Here is a 16,717-nt window from a genome sequence, read left to right as displayed (position 1 = left end):
AAATTTACTTTACAACGGCACAGGTTATAAATAAACATAGTAATAGCAAAACTTGAGTAACGGATGTAATTATACTTATGTCCTTATCTTCTATTTTACCTTCTTTGTAACATCTCAAAATTATTATGAATATATAATTATACTGATCTTTCGTACTTTTAAATAATAAAAGTATTCTTGCAACTCTATGTTTAACTGATGTAATATTCGAGTTCGTTTCTCTGGAAAACCATTACGCGATGCATACTCTACTGTATCAAGTATTGTGTAGTTTGGAATGCAATATAAGATTGTGAGCATAAGTGCATAATATCGACTGTTTGACTGGTCCGTTATCGTAGAATAATAAGCGCAAGATTATTTATAGATACAGGCTCATATACTATCAACTTAATAATTCACATCATCTCTTAATCTATTGTCATGCCGATATAACTATTTGGCGTCGTAGTAAAACACGCTTAATTATATAATATATGACTTGTCAGCACATTAGTCGTGCTGATATCATACAGAGAATCAATACACCGGCGAAAATGCAAACTCAGTTGACACATACCGTTGTCATACTCCTATGACTAGGCCAAAAGTAAGACATTTCAATTCACCCGTGGAATCACAATAAACGCATGTGTGTTTTACGATATGGAACAACTACTGAGTAATTGGTAAATAGTTAAATTTATACAGATTCAGCTATTACTATGTGGGGATTGATAAACTTGAAAGATTTATTTCTGTAGTATTTGCAAGAGAATATATGATATAATGTTGACATACAATCTCCCTGAACCTTTGTTTGTCACAAAATCACTGAGTTGACCTGCGACCCTTACAGCAACCAATAGATTCGTAAGGTTGCCAACAACTTAAAAAATTAAGAATCTAATTATAATTTATCTGAGTTTCAAATTCTTCAAACGATTTTTTTTAAACAAAAACGATTCGATGTTTTAAAGATATTTTACACTGACAACGTCTGCTTTGACAAAAAATTGATGAGACAATAGACTTATATATTTAACTGGATTATTAAATCGGGTTAGGTGAGTATTTATTTTTTCTAGTATTTTTGCTTAAATATGTATTTTTATCGGAAAATAATTATAGATCTACCCGGAAGTAGAAACAATTGCAGTTCCTGGACAACGGTTTGTTGATAGCAACATGGAAAATGGCAGCCAAGTAATTATTTAATCAAAGCAATTTAAACCAAATTTATGTAATTAATCTCTTAGATAAAACAATCATCAAAGTGAGGAAATTCAAGATTTTCAAGAATTTTAATCTTTACTTTCTTCCATGCATACTGTCTACATGTATGAGAATAAAAATTTGAGCTGTTGAAAACTTGTATCCTAAAAGTGAAAATATATCTCTTGGACCATTGTTTGAGCTGTTTAAATTTTTCAGATCTTTAAAATTAAAAATATGGAGATGTTGCAGTTTCATTCAATACATGGAGGGTATTGAATGAGTGCATAGACATATATTTTTTCATTGACACAACTAGACTATAGTGTAACGCTTGCACTTAGCATGTATTTAGATCTACCTATGTTTCTGTAAGGCATATGATATCACATCAAAATATCAAAATGTTTGTTCACACTAAGAACCACATCAATGAATACCTAAGCCGGAACTTGTTTGAAATGATTTAACTAATATTTTAATTTAAAAAAAGTCACAGCCCTATTACAAGCTTTCTAGAAAGTATACTTCTTAAAGGAATCATATCTGCAGGTGCCTTATTAGCAAAACATGAGGACCTCAGGAAAATCTGACTGTTCTATCAATTGTAAAAACTGTATATCAATAAAACATAATTTATAAATTTAACTACTGTACATTTCAGGCACTTCACCATGCACTCTTGATGTAAAGTACTCCAACCTTTGGGATTATGCCCAACAAGTGCACTTTTCCCATCATTCTCAACCTGTTGGTCCAATATGTTTTAGGACACCAAGAATGTTCCATGTTTTTGGTGTTTGTGTAGAGGGATCAGGTTAGTTTGCCCATAACATTTTTTGACATATTTATTCATGTGCATATTGTAAAAACATGTTTAAAAATATAATCAAGGTAGATTTCTATAAAAAAAATTTTGTCAGATGTGTTCCTTTGCCATGAATTTTATTATTATTCTCCTATGCCATAGTATTTTCAGTTGCAAAAGAATATTCAGTTTAATATAATCTTAAATTTAAGTATTATTTTACTTAAGTACTATTTATATCCTATGCAAACTTTTTAAATTTCCAATTTATATGTATTTTTAGGACTTCATGGAAGTGTCAGTCTCAACATGCTTGGTACTTTTATATCTGGAAAGTGAAAAAACAATGCACCAGGTTGCCTAAGTGTACTGTCCTGAAGTCATCAAGATATGGGCACAATATCCTACAGCTTATAGATGATCCAGAAAATCCATAGGAAGTCATTTCTTAAGTTAAGCCCTCAAACTGTTATCCAAATACCACCATTTTTGTGCAAGTGCAATGGAGCCAAGTGTTATAGCATGTAAAGAATATATTAACTCTGTGGAGGTAAAAATGTATTTACTGAAACAATTGCCTCCCAGAGGTCTTTTACCTGAAGTACAGTAATGATGCAGCAAGACATTAGTATCTATTTGAACAAATTGGGCAGTTCTTCAAATCTGACATAGCTAAAATACTGTGTGGTCCCGAAAACAGAAATAAAGTTGGAAATTGACAATTATGTGAAAACGGTTGAAAGAGAAAGAGCAGTCTTTTATTCTTGAGTATAATTGGAGTTCCTATAACATAGTGGTCATGTATGGACTGTCATTATTTTCTTCATTTCAAATATAGCTTATGATACAAGTAGATGCTTCATAAGATAAGACTGCAAGTGTGTTGCATAACTGGTGCTCTAAGGACTAATGCTATATTAACAAGTGTGTGGATCATTGATGCATATATATTATTTAATGGCTGCCTATATTATTTTTGGATGTCAGTTTACCAGTTACCAATTTCCATCATTTTTACAAAATGTTTATTAGATCATTAAGTTTAGTGTAATACAACATTTGTCATTTTACTCTAAGTTATAGAATTCTATTGAACCTATGCATGTTATGAATTGATCAACTGTCAACTGATCTTAAGCTTTGATCTAGATTGAAAATGACTGAAAATGTAAAGAAACATTAAGCTTCAGTACTTGTTGTCAAATTTTAAACATTTTATAGTTGTAGAATATGAAAAATACTTTATAACAATGACAGGTCAGTTGAATTATTATGTTGATATTAGTGTAGAATCACATTGTAAATTATCACCAATCCTTAAAATTGTTAAAAGAAGCAGCAAAATCAAAGAATATGCAATGGTAGCTAGGCAACCAATATTCCCTTCAGTTGGGAAGGATTTTAAACAGGTGCATCATAATAAAAATACTTTATATGTTTGATCACATTGTAAATAATTGAAAAATAATCATCACTAAGTTATAAAATATTAAAATATAGAACCTTAAATGTACCTGAAAATAAATGTTGTGAACATGATATTAGAAGTATCATTTTTAATTTATATTACTAAGGAATGGTGAGGCAGGCTGTTCTCTGAATACCTTATTAAGTTCAGTTACACATTATTTGTGGTATTGTTTTCATTTTTTTATAATAGCACAAATTGCTATTTTTAACTAAGTTGTAATCTCCTGTATGCCTGTAAAAATTGGAAATTTAGAAATTTATCAAAAAAAATAAAAAATTATTCATTGGTTGCTAAGCAACCTAATTATATGCAGATACAGTTTTAAGTAAGGAACATTTTTTGTAGGAATTATTTTTATGTCATTTTAATTAAATAGAATGCTAGTTAATTCAAAGTCCTTACTTTGTTGTGAAACAGTGTAGTTAACACTAGATGTTACTTAACATATTTTTATGAAATTATATATATTATCTATATAAATTCAAAACCTATAGTAAAGTGAGTTTAAGGATACTTTGATCCAAGAACTATTATTAAGATTGTATTTGCAGTTTTAATAGTTGTAATTTGTTTTTTTTTTGTAATCATGCTGCTTTGTTCATGGTATTTTGAGATATTTTTTAATCAAACTTAAAATTTGTAAAATTTAGAAGGAAATTATGGAAGATATTGTGGTTGCTTGGCAACACTGACTAATTTTTACTTATTGCTTTGGTATAATGTAAATCAGTTAAACAGCAGATAGAGATATTTATGTAATATGGAAAGTAACAGTGATTTGATCAAATGCTTATTGGTTATTGTAAAACATACAGAGCAATATACATGGCAAAAATACTGTGTTCTGCTAAAATTTGCATGACTTACTAACACTATTCAAGTGTACAGAACATGGATTGTATGTTATATCTTCAATGGAAAATTATTGAAAAGTAATTAATAGGCATTGTTTATAATTTTATTGAAAACTTATTTATTTCTGCTGCTTTGTTAGCTGTATTTTACCATGAAATTTGTATTTACAAAATAAATTACACAAATTTAGGATATTCCATGGTTGCTAGGTAACAGAATATAGCTTCCTTCATGTTGTATTTGTGTAATTATGCCCTTTATTTAGTGTTACTACCTTTGATGATGTTATACTTGAGTCATCTTTCATTTACTGTTGTATTAAACTGTTGTCTGCTGTCAGAGTAAATATCTGAATAAAGTTAATAAATGAATGATAAATGGACACTGTGTTTAGTTCTTTTGAAGTTGTATTATGATATCTCTCAACAGTAATATGTCCTGTTAACAATGTAGAAATGCAAAAGAACCATTTGCAAATGTAAAAGAAGAATTTATTTCGTATTGATACTTGCAAGTGTTATAAAATAAACATAGCACAACTTTTTACTCGAAAAAGGCCATGAAGAACCCAGAAATAGGTCCGTTGCTAGGCAACATAATGTAAATGATGCTTTAATTATGGTGGCTGTATTCCAAAAATATTCTACAACATTTATTAACTTCAATAACATAAAACAATTTTTTCCAAAAATTCATTTTAGCTTCAAAAGTTGTTTTCCTCATGCACCTTTAAACATCACAAAGATCAAAGATTTTTATGTGTATTTTTTATTACTTACTGGACACCATACTCACAAAATTATGTATATCTTTGTAAATAAGAAAGACACGACCTTCAAATTTTCAGGAATTACTTCTGATATTTCATAGATTTAGAAAATTAAAAAAAGTGAAAATCAAAAATTTGGTCAAGAAACCCCATTTTTGCATTCCATGACACATATGAAGAAATATGATCGTGACCCGATTCACGTTTCAACGAAAGTTCCCTGGGTTGAGAGACATACACCTTAACTACTAGGCCACCGCTCCTCTAGTGACGTTTTCTCTTTGTGACGTTATCTACTTCAAAGGTCAAGCGATGTTATCATTATTATAAAGTCACGACTTATATGATAAAACTTGGACACATATATAATTTTGATAGATTAATACATTAAGCATCCATTTATATATAATACGCCCGTGTTCTTAAGCTTTAAGTATGATATAGCCAGATGTCTGGACTTTAAATTGATGGATTTTAGTGTCTTTATAGTTCCAATATCATTTGCATTTTGAACAAAATAAATGGATTTTATGTCACGAATTTTAATTGTTTGTCGTTGCAATGAAACAAACTTTATTTAATGGCGTTTTATTTTATTTTATTTTTTTATAAAGTTTTGTTAAGATATATTTATGATGAAAATTTAAGGCAAATTAATTTATAATATTGATGATACACACTAAAACGGCATTTAAATAGTCAATTTACATCACATGTTCGTGACATTGTTAATGAAATATAATCATAAAGCATCACATTTTGTCTCATTGGTTTACGAGTATTTCCTTCAACTAGAACTATTTTGATAACAGGTGTATTTAAACGTACGTTATCGATACAGTCATATTTAAATGGAAAAGTTTTCAGTTGTGACAATCCTGATGTCATATTCTATGCGTACAAAGCCAAAAATAAAAAGCACGTTGTTGTTTAAAAGAACATAAGTTTCAAGAATTTGAACCTCAGATTTGAACCTGCTAATTTCGAACCCAGCTTTACAGGTGTTACGTTAGCGGAAATATGATTTTAATATGATGATAATAGAACTGAAATATGCAATGTCAAACAGAGGATCCTTAGGAAATTTTGACTTGTATATAATATCCACTTTATGTTATGAGATAAGTGATATAATGTATATGTTACTATTAAATTTATCCACTTACTATATATAACGTTTTGTTCGAGTTATTTCAGCTTAAAAGTGGTAAAGAATATACATTATTTTCGTTGCTGATATGTTGTTGAAGGTGTGGGACTTCCAATGATAATGCCAGACGAAACCAGTGTTTTATAATTATTATGATAAACGTTGTTTAAAGGTAGATAAACATATGAGTTTTCAGTGTTTTATTAAATAAAATATTATGAAGATTTGAATGCATATACAGAAATGCAATAAACTGCTGCCTCTGGTAGGATTGCAAAATAATGTACAGTAAATTTGATATCTTACAGACAACCCTTTGGACAACAATTATTTTTTTCACTTAACAATTGCCTAAAAGGAAGTTTATTTCCAGTGGCAAATAGAAACATCATTGCATATAAGCACGAAGATTGTTCGAATAATAAAGTCTCAATTCAATTGTAAATGTCTGGAACATAATGTGAATCGTGCCAAAAATGAGTTATTTTACGAAACCTTATTTCGGGATTTATTGTTGAAGGGAAAATAAATCACAGTAAAAATACGAGAGAGACATGTTTCAAAGTTTATTTCATTGAACAAAATTATACATTCAGCATAACAGCCTGTGTTGCATACATATAACAAAAAAACTTTATGATATGTAATCATACTTTAAGCGCAATATATCTGACAAACAATTAATTACTGTGAAGAAAGTTTTTAAAACGTTTTGTACTCTTAATAATTGTGACATTTTTTAAACTATTCAATATATAAGATTAAAAAATATGTACATGTAAACCTATTACATGAATGATAATTACATAGTTCATCATTTCGTGAAAAATATTTCCATGATTCATATTTAAATTGAGCAAATTCTAGTCAATTTCTATCGACATTTTTATGGTAAAAATACAAAAAAACAATTGTTTGGTCAAGTGCACGAAGTTAAAGTACCTATCGCTTTAATAATTCTATGCAATTAATAATTTAAAACAGTTTACTATAAAACTATAAAAGAAAACGAAAAGTCACATAATACGAACAAATACATAACCTCCTGTTGAATGTGTCAGTACACTAAATTGGGTCTGATGGAAATCCTGAAATGTAACTGGAGAACGGATATTATGTGAAAATCGATTGGAAATAACGCAGACGTTCCCAGAAACTCCAAAAGTACCTTTTGATAACCTTTGCATTTAGCGCAACCCGAACCTAAAAGATTATGTCAATACATAAATTTGAACATAAATAAAATACTGTTACAGTATACAGATCAAAAGAACAATATTTTAAGGAACCTTTACTTCTCTAAAATTTGCTTACCTGGTAAACAATAAGAAACATTCCAAAAACATTTTTCTTTGTAGTCAATTTACATTTATTAAATGTGTGTTGTGCCGTAAAATAACAGTCAAGAAAAGTGTGTGTGTCCTATTAGTTTCTCTAGTTATAGGGACGTCCGTTACCTGGTGATTACGATCGTAGACTTTAAACTACATAACTTTCGCGGTTGTACATTTGAGCCGCGCAAGCGTCTCCGGATTCTTTCATGTGAGAAAGCAATCTAGGTAGCTATCTAGCATACTCAGATGTCCGTTTGTGCCTGAAATAAGATAAAAAAAGGGACACATTAGGTCTTCCGTTACAGGCAAAGCTGTCGCGAAATGACCTATATGTTCGTGCAACGTTAAATGCAACACAAAATTATTTCAAGCCATTCAAATAATTGAAATAAATCAGGATACACTTACTTTAAATGTTTGCTTATCTAATGTTTCAAACAGAAGCATATATGGCAGCTAAAGTATAATGCGTATAACGCCCAAAAACATTCTCAAGAGAACTGGTTGTTTATATTATCACAGATATGATATTGCATGAAATTAATAATATCTTGTGTCTCCTAAGGTCATATTTTGACATATTTATCAAACGTTTGTTAATATCTGTATGATTTAATATGCTTTTTGGTCAATATGTTTCACACAAAAAAAGTCAGAAAGCGAATTGAGAATTATACGGATACAGAATTAAAAAACATTGTTTCTAAGATCAGATATTAAATGTTTGACATATTTATCAAAATTAATTTTAATAACTTTTGAATAAGAAATCTTATTTATACAGTTTAAAGACACATATATTTCTCCAGGCAAATTTAGCCTTATATTATACGTAACTATGAATATCAGATTCAATTAGCATTTGATACAGTAATTACTTATTTAATTTGTATGTTCATATTCCTTCCTAAATATTGTCCATAGTTTTCCTTAAACATAATGTAAATTTTACAAAACGAGTTTTAAAACAGAAGTGCGTTATTTCATTGATTCATAATGACATTTTCTTCCTCTGTCACATACAATGTACATCATATTAGTTCTATAAACATTAATTGAATAAGACCAAACATGCCATACACAGAACATTTCACATACGTATAATCTATTTTATATTTTAATAAATGTACTCTAATAGTTTGTCAACTGTTAGTTTGTCAATCGGTATCTATCTACAATACTTAACAACATAAAATAACTTTTAATCACACATTTATTTCTCGACATAATATCAGGAGCACATAAATGTACATTTATAGAGAAACAATCTTTCTTATTTCAGCAATTTTGAGGAGAAATATGTTCACAGAATAAAGTCCAAAAGTGACAACATTATAATTGACCAAATAATTGACCATTATAATTGATCTAAATCAATTTCAATAGCATACTGTCATTGGTATGATGATACATGTCTATGACAGGCAAATAAAAAAATATCTTGCAGAGTTGCAGTTAATTGTTAGATAAAAGACCGATTTGTTTGGCCATGATAGATGTGTAATTACGTGTTGATATGTGTAGTGGAATGCAAAAATGGGGCTTCTTGACGTCGACGTCGTTATCGAGAAAATGCGAGATCTTTGACGCCATTTTTTCCTCATTATTTTTCCATTAATCTGGCAGTAAAACAGCGCTTAATTATATAATAAATGACTTGTCAGCACATTGGATCCTGATTCATACAGAGTAATCAACGGCAAAAATAATTTGCTACCGTTCATCCTATGACAGCAAGTGAAATTATCACGGGAAAAGATTTTTACGAGGACAACTGATTACGTCATCTGACATTGATTGTTGATAAAATATTGGTGAATTGATTCGATGTTTTTCGGTGTTTTAAAGAATATTTTACACTGACAACGTCTGCTTTGACAAAACTTATATATAACTGGATTATTCGGGTTAGGTGAGTATTTATTTTTTCTAGTATTTTTGCTTAAATATGTATTTTATCGGAAAATAATTATACCCCGGAAGTAGAAACAATTGCAGTTCCTGGACAACGGTTTGTTGATAGCAACATGGAAAAGGCAGCCAAGTAATTTATTTACTCAAAGCAATTAAAACCAAAATTTATGTAATTAATCTTCTTAGATAAAACAATCATCAAAGTGAAAAAAATCAAGATTTTCAAGAATTTTAATCTTTACTTTCTTCCATGCATACTGTACAGTACATGTATGAATATAAAAATTTGAGCTGTTGAAAACTTGTATCCCAAAAGTGAAAATATATCTCTGGCTCCATTGTTTGAGCTGTGTAAATTTTTCAGATCTTTAAAATTAAAAATATGGAGATGTTGCAGTTTCCATAATTTCTCATAACCAGACTCAATAAATGAAGGGTATTGAATGAGCGCATAGACATATATTTTTTCATTGACACAACTAGATTTTAAGTGTAACGCTTACAGTACACTTAGGCATGTATTTAACACTATGTTTCTGTAAGGGCATATGATGTCACATCAAAAGTGTTTGTTCACACTTAGAAGCACATCAATGAATACCTAAGCCTGAACTTGTTTGAAATGATTTAACTAATTTTAATTAAAAAAAGTCACAGCCCTATGACAAGCTTTCTAGAAAGGATACTTATTAAAGGAATCATATCTGCAGGTGCCTTATTAGCAAAACATGAGGACCTCAGGAAAATCTGACTGTTCTATAAATTGTAACTAGAAATGTGTCATCATGCCACGGATGCCCCCGCATGCAGCCAAAATTTCAGATGGTGCATTAATTATTTTTTTCATTTTAAGTTCAAAGCCCTTAAAACTTTAAAATGTTAACACAAACCATTTTCATACAATGTTCAAGACACTGAAATTATTCAGTCTTAACCTTTTAAAAATAACATATTTCATATTTGTAGCCAAAATAATGGCTAAAAGTATGAGTGCTGAAACTGAAAGTACAAAATTTTTCCAACATTCAGGAAAGATAAGTTTGTCTAAAATCATTGAACCACAACCAAATTCATACTTAAACTGCTTATTCCTAAGATGTATCTATATTTTTCAAAGTGAAAGGGACATAACTCTGCAAAAAAAAATCATCAAACCCTGACCAAATTTCAACTTGACCTGCCCATTCCTTTGACATATCCATATGTCAAATTTAAGTTGAATATGTAACACTGTTGGTAGATAATGAACAGAAACTGTAAATTTCATATTATTTTCAAAGTGGAAGGGGCATAACTCTGCCAAAAATCATTGAACCATGACCAAATTCCAACTTGGCCCTGGGCATTCCAAAAACATATCCATATGTCAAATTTGAGTTGAATGTGTTGTACTGTTGGGGAGATAATAAACGGAAACTGAAAATTTCATATAACTTTCAAAGTGAAAGGGCATAAACTCTGCCAAAAATCATTGAACCATGACCAAATTTGAACATGACCTGTATTTTGTCATGACATATCCATATGTCAAGTTTGAGTTGAATGTGTTGTACCGTTGGGGAGATAATGAACGGAAACTGAAAATTCACATTATTTTCAAAGTAAAAGGGGCATAACTCTGGCCAAAAAATCATCGAACCATGACCAAATTCGAACTTGGCCTGTATTTTCTAATGACAAATCCATATGTCAAGTTTGAGTTGAATGTGTTTGTACTGTTGGGGAGATAATGAACGGAAACTGAAAATTTCATATATATTTCAAAGTAAAAGGGGCATAACTCTGCCAAAAAATCATCGAACATGACAAATTCGAACTTGACCTGTATTTTTCATGGCATATCCATATGTCAAGTTTGAGTTGAATGTGTTGTACCGTTGGGGAGATAATGAACGGAAACTGAAATTTCATATTATTTTCAAAGTAAAAGGGCATAACTCTGTCAAAAATCATCGAACCATGACCAAATTCGAAAACTTGACCTGTATTTTGTCATGACATATTCATATGTCAAATTTGAGTTGAATGTGTGCAACCGTTCTTAAGATAATGAACGGAAACTGATGATGACGGAATGACAGAATGACGAAAGGACGGAATGACGGAACAGGGTAACACTATATGCCCCGGCCATTACATGGCGGGGGCATAAAAACTGTATATCAATAAAACATAATTTATAAATTTAACTACTGTACATTTCAGGCACTTCACCATGCACTCTTGATGTAAAGTACTCCAACCTTTGGGATTATGCCCAACAAGTGCACTTTTCCCATCATTCTCAACCAGTTGGTCCAATATGTTTTAGGATACCAAGAAAGTTCCATGTGTTTGGTGTTTGTGTAGAGGGATCAGGTTAGTTTGCCCATAACATTTTTTGACATATTTTTTAATGTGCATATTGTAAAAACATGTTTAAAAATATTATCAAGGTAGATTTCTATATTTTTTTTCTTGTCAGATGTGTTCCTTTGCCATGAATTTTATTATTATTCTTCTATGCCATAGTATTTTCAGTTGCAAAAAGAATATTCAGTTAAATATAATCTTAATTTTAAGTATTATTTACTAAGTACTATTTATATCCTATGCAAACATTTTAAATTTCCAATTTATATGTATTTTAGGACTTCATGGAAGTGTCAGTCTCAACATGCTTGGTACTTTTATATCTGCAAAGTGAAAAACAATGCAACAGGTTGCCTAAGTGTACTGTCCTGAAGTCATCAAGATATGGGCACAATATCCTACAGCTTATAGATGATCCAGAAAATCCCTAGGAAGTCATTTCTTAAGTTAAGCCCTCAAACTGTTATCCAAGTACCACCATTTTTGTGCAAGTGCAATGGAGCCAAGTGTTATAACATGTAAAGAATATATTAAATCTGTGGAGGTAAAAATGTATTTACTGAAACAATTGCCTCCCAAAGGTCTTTTACCTAAAGTACAGTAATGATGCAGCAAGACATTAGTATCTATTTGAACAAATTGGGCAGTTCTTCAAATCTGACATAGCTAAAATACTGTGTGGCAAAAACCAGTTATCCCGAAAACAGAAATAAAGTTGGATATTGACAATTATGTGAAAAAGGTGGAAAGAGAAAGAGCAGTCTTTTACTCTTGAGTATAATTGGAGTTCCTATAACATAGTGGTCATGTATGGACTGTCGTTATTTTCTTCATTTCAAATATAGCTTATGATACAAGTAGATGCTTCATAAGATAAGACTGCAAGTGTGTTGCATAACTGGTGCTCTAAGGACTAATGCTATATTAACAAGTGTGTGGATCATTGATGCATAGATATTATTTAATGGCTGCCTATATTATTTTTGGCTGTCAGTTTACCAGTTACTAATTTCCATCATTTTTACAAAATGTTTATTAGATTAAGTTTAGTGTAATACAACATTTGTCATTTTACTCTAAGTTATAGAATTCTATTGAACCTATGCATGTTATGAATTGATCAACTGTCAACTGATCTTAAGCTTTGATCTAGATTGAAAATGACTGTATGTAACATTAAGCTTCAGTACTTGTTGTCAAACTTTAAACATTTTATAGAACTTTGTAGAATGTGAAAAAAACTTTATCTATAACAATGATAGGTCAGTTGAATTTTTATGTTGATATTAGTGTAGAATCACATTGTAAATTATCACCAATCCTTAAAATTGTTAAAAGAAGCAGCAAAATCAAAGACTATTCAATGGTAGCTAGGCAACCAATATTCCCTTCAGTTGGGAAGGATTTTAAGCAGGTGCATCATAATAAAAATACTTTATATGTTTGATCACATTGTAAATAATTGAAAAATAATCATCACTAAGTTATAAAATATTTAAATATAGAACCTTAAATGTACCTGAAAATAAATGTTGTGAACATGATATTAGAAGTATCATTTTTAATTTATATTATTAAGGAATGGTGAGGCAGGCTGTTCTCTGAATACCTTATTAAGTTCAGTTACACATTAATTGTGGTATTGTTTTCATTTTTTTATGATAGTACAAATTGCTATTTTTAACTAAGTTGTAATCTCCTGTATGCCTGTAAAAATTTGGAAATTTAGAAATTTATGAAAAAAATAATAATTATTCATTGGTTGCTAAGCAACCTAATTATATGCAGAGACAGTTTTAAGTAAGGAACATTTTTTTGTAGGAATTATCTTTATGTCATTTTAATTAAATATAATGCTAGTTAATTCAAAGTCCTTACTTTGTTGTGAAACAAAGTAGTTAACACCAGATGTTACTGACCATACTTTTATGAAATTATGTATATTATCTATATAAATTCAAAACCTATAGTAAAGTTAGTTTAAGGATACTTTGATCCAAGAACTATCATTAAGATTGTATTTGCAGTTTTAATTTTTATAATTTGTTTTTTTTGTAATTATGCTGCTTTGTTCATAGTACTTTGAGATCTTTTTTAATCAAACTTAAAATTTGTAAAATTTAAAAGGAAATTATGGAAGATATTGTGGTTGCTTGGCAACACTGACTAATTTTTACTTATTGCTTAGGTATTATGTAAATCAGTTATACAGCAGATAGATATATTTATGTAATATGGAAAGTAACAGTGATTTGACCAAATGCTTACTGGTTATTGTAAAACATACAGAGCAATATACATGGAAAAAATACTGAGTTGTGCTAAAATTTGCATGACTTACTAACACTAGTAAAGTGTACAGAACATGGATTGCATGTTATATCTTCAATGAAAAATTATTGAAAAGTAATTAATAGGCATTGTTTATAATTTTATTGAAAATTTATTTATTTCTGCTGCTTTGTTAGCTGTATTTTACCAAGAAATTTGTATATTTACAAAATAGATTGCAAAAAAATTAGAATATTCCATGGTTGCTAGGTAACAGAATATAGCTTCCTTCATGTTGTATTTGTGTAATTATGTCCTTTATTTAGTGTTACTACCTTTGGTGATGTTATACTTGAGTCATCTTTCATTTACTGTTGTATAAAACTGTTGTCTGCTGTCAGAGTAAATATCTGAATAAAGTTAATAAATGAATGATAAATGGACACTGTGTTTAGTTCTTTTGAAGTTGTATTATGATATCTCTCAACAGTAATATGTCCTGTTAACACTGTAGAAATGCAATAGAACCATTTGCAAGTGTGAAAGAAGAATATATTTCGTATTGATACTTGCAAGTGTTATAAAATAAACCTAGCACATAATTTTTTACATGAAAAAGGCCAGGAAGAACCCAGGAATAGGTCCGTTGCTAGGCAACATAATGTAAAGGATGCTTTAATTATGGTGGCTGTATTCCAAAAATATTCTACAACATTTATTAACTTTAATAACATAAAACAATTTTTTCACAAAATTCATTTTAGCTTCAAAAGTTGTTTTCCTCATGCACCTTTAAACATCACAAAGATCAAAGATTTTTATGTGTATTTTTAATTACTTACTGGACACCATACTCACAAAAAATATGTATATCTTTGTAAATAAGAAAGACACGACCTTCAGATTTTCAGAAATTACTTCTGATATTTCATAGATTTAGAAAATTAAAAAAAGTGAAAATCAAAAATTTGGTCAAGAAACCCCATTTTTGCATTCCATGACACATATATGTTGTGGCGGTACCTCAACTGATGTACTTTTAGTAGCATACATGTACTACGTTTTAGTTTTTGTACTTTCAGAAATAATGCAAGAAAGAAAAAAACTTGTAGAAAGTACAAGACAGAACTATTTTTAGCAAATAGACAAAAAATTTCTCTGTTCAAAAGTTAATTAGACATTATCCCTCGCAAATTACTTTTTTCTTTTTAGAAAAGTCACGCATCTTTTTAAAAAATATTTCAATAATAATGGTTTTACTGAGTATGTAGATCTGGAGACGTACATGGAGGTAGAACATGTTAACAAAGCAGTATTTTGCCATACATACAAAATACTAATTAATTATAGTTATACCAATTCAAAAAGACCAAAGTTAGCAAAGGATAATTCTTCCAAATGGCCAATGAGTGGAATGATTTGTGGGTCCTAATGGGCTTTTTAAAAAAAAGTATCTAAAGACCCCAATTCGTTTAAACTTTAACTGAAATATATGTTGAGTTTTGGAATGATTTAATTATGACTTACGCCGTTGTATATTGTGTTTTTAATAGTAATGTGGACGTCCTAAATTTAAAAGGTTAATCTTTCTTTAAATCGGTCTTTATTCGAATGGAGCACTTAAATAAGCTGACGTTACTGCACGTTCAGAAGTATCAAAATCATATCCATTAAAGCTGTGTTTGTTCGAAGACCATGTGGAGAATATTATTGAAAATATGCAAAATGTCAAAACGACAGTAAGGATCAAATTATTAAAATTATCTTTCGGATTAAGAATAACAAACCCAAACAAATTATCTGGTTTCAAATTAAATTGTTTCTCATAAATCACGATGCAATCAATTTACACTCCCAGGAGCAGTTTCGTTTAAATGTCAGGCTGTTTTTCTAGACTTTTTTGTCTGTTCCATTGGCGATGGAGACCGCAATGAGCTAGTTTTCACAGATAATTCATTAAACAGAAACGTTTTGAAAGCATCGTCTCAGGATTTTAGATTTATTTTCCCCTCGTGACGTTTTCTAAAGTAGCTGGAATTTTTTTTATTTTGGATCATGGATGATTACACACAGAGGGAATATTTTTCTTCTTTTAAGCTTATCGAATTGTGTTGAAACGAGTCGCTATGCCTGTTTGATTTTATAATTATAATTATGAATTGAAATAAATTCACTTAAAGCAGCATGCCTCCAGATTCATGTAAATTTTCATAAATTTTTTTGGAAAATTTAATGTATTTACAAGTAAAATAATGTGTGGTGAAAAAATAAAGTAATTTAAATATTGCAATCGGCCCTTGAATTCCACGAAAATTACCAAAAAAGGTCAACATATGCAAAAACAGCCTTTATTGTGTTAGTCACACAGTAGAAAGAAGGTGATAAAATACTGCAAAATCAGTGTTAAACCGCACATAACACATAATTATAATTTGGATATTGAATTAGTTTACCTTTCATAAAAGTTTAGTGCATTTTTCTCAATATTTATTTTCTTGCAATATTTTGGCTCATCTGGAGGCATGCAGCTTTAACGTTGTCTAAATTTAATAGTGAAATAACGATAGATTATGTTCAGACTTACTAGCAAATAAGAAAA

General features: G+C 29.8%; 2 long non-coding RNA genes across 2 annotated transcripts; both read left to right on the top strand.

The window, feature by feature from the left end:
* The first annotated feature begins 1,168 nt into the window (after window positions 1-1,168).
* LOC132729961 (uncharacterized) lies at window positions 1,169-4,710 on the top strand. The gene is made up of 2 exons (XR_009625701.1): window positions 1,169-2,011; window positions 2,286-4,710. It is a non-coding gene; the product is annotated as an uncharacterized LOC132729961 (long non-coding RNA).
* Window positions 4,711-9,104: 4,394 nt separating this feature from the next.
* On the top strand, window positions 9,105-15,123 carry LOC132729960 (uncharacterized). Its single transcript, XR_009625700.1, has 3 exons — window positions 9,105-9,493; window positions 11,701-11,853; window positions 12,126-15,123. It is a non-coding gene; the product is annotated as an uncharacterized LOC132729960 (long non-coding RNA).
* Window positions 15,124-16,717: the final 1,594 nt, after the last annotated feature.

Source organism: Ruditapes philippinarum, unplaced genomic scaffold (genome assembly GCF_026571515.1).
Source record: "Ruditapes philippinarum isolate M1 unplaced genomic scaffold, ASM2657151v2 ctg1876_1_1_1_1, whole genome shotgun sequence".
NCBI classification, from domain to species: Eukaryota; Metazoa; Mollusca; class Bivalvia; order Venerida; family Veneridae; genus Ruditapes; species Ruditapes philippinarum.
This window is presented reverse-complemented; position numbering and strand designations above follow the sequence as displayed.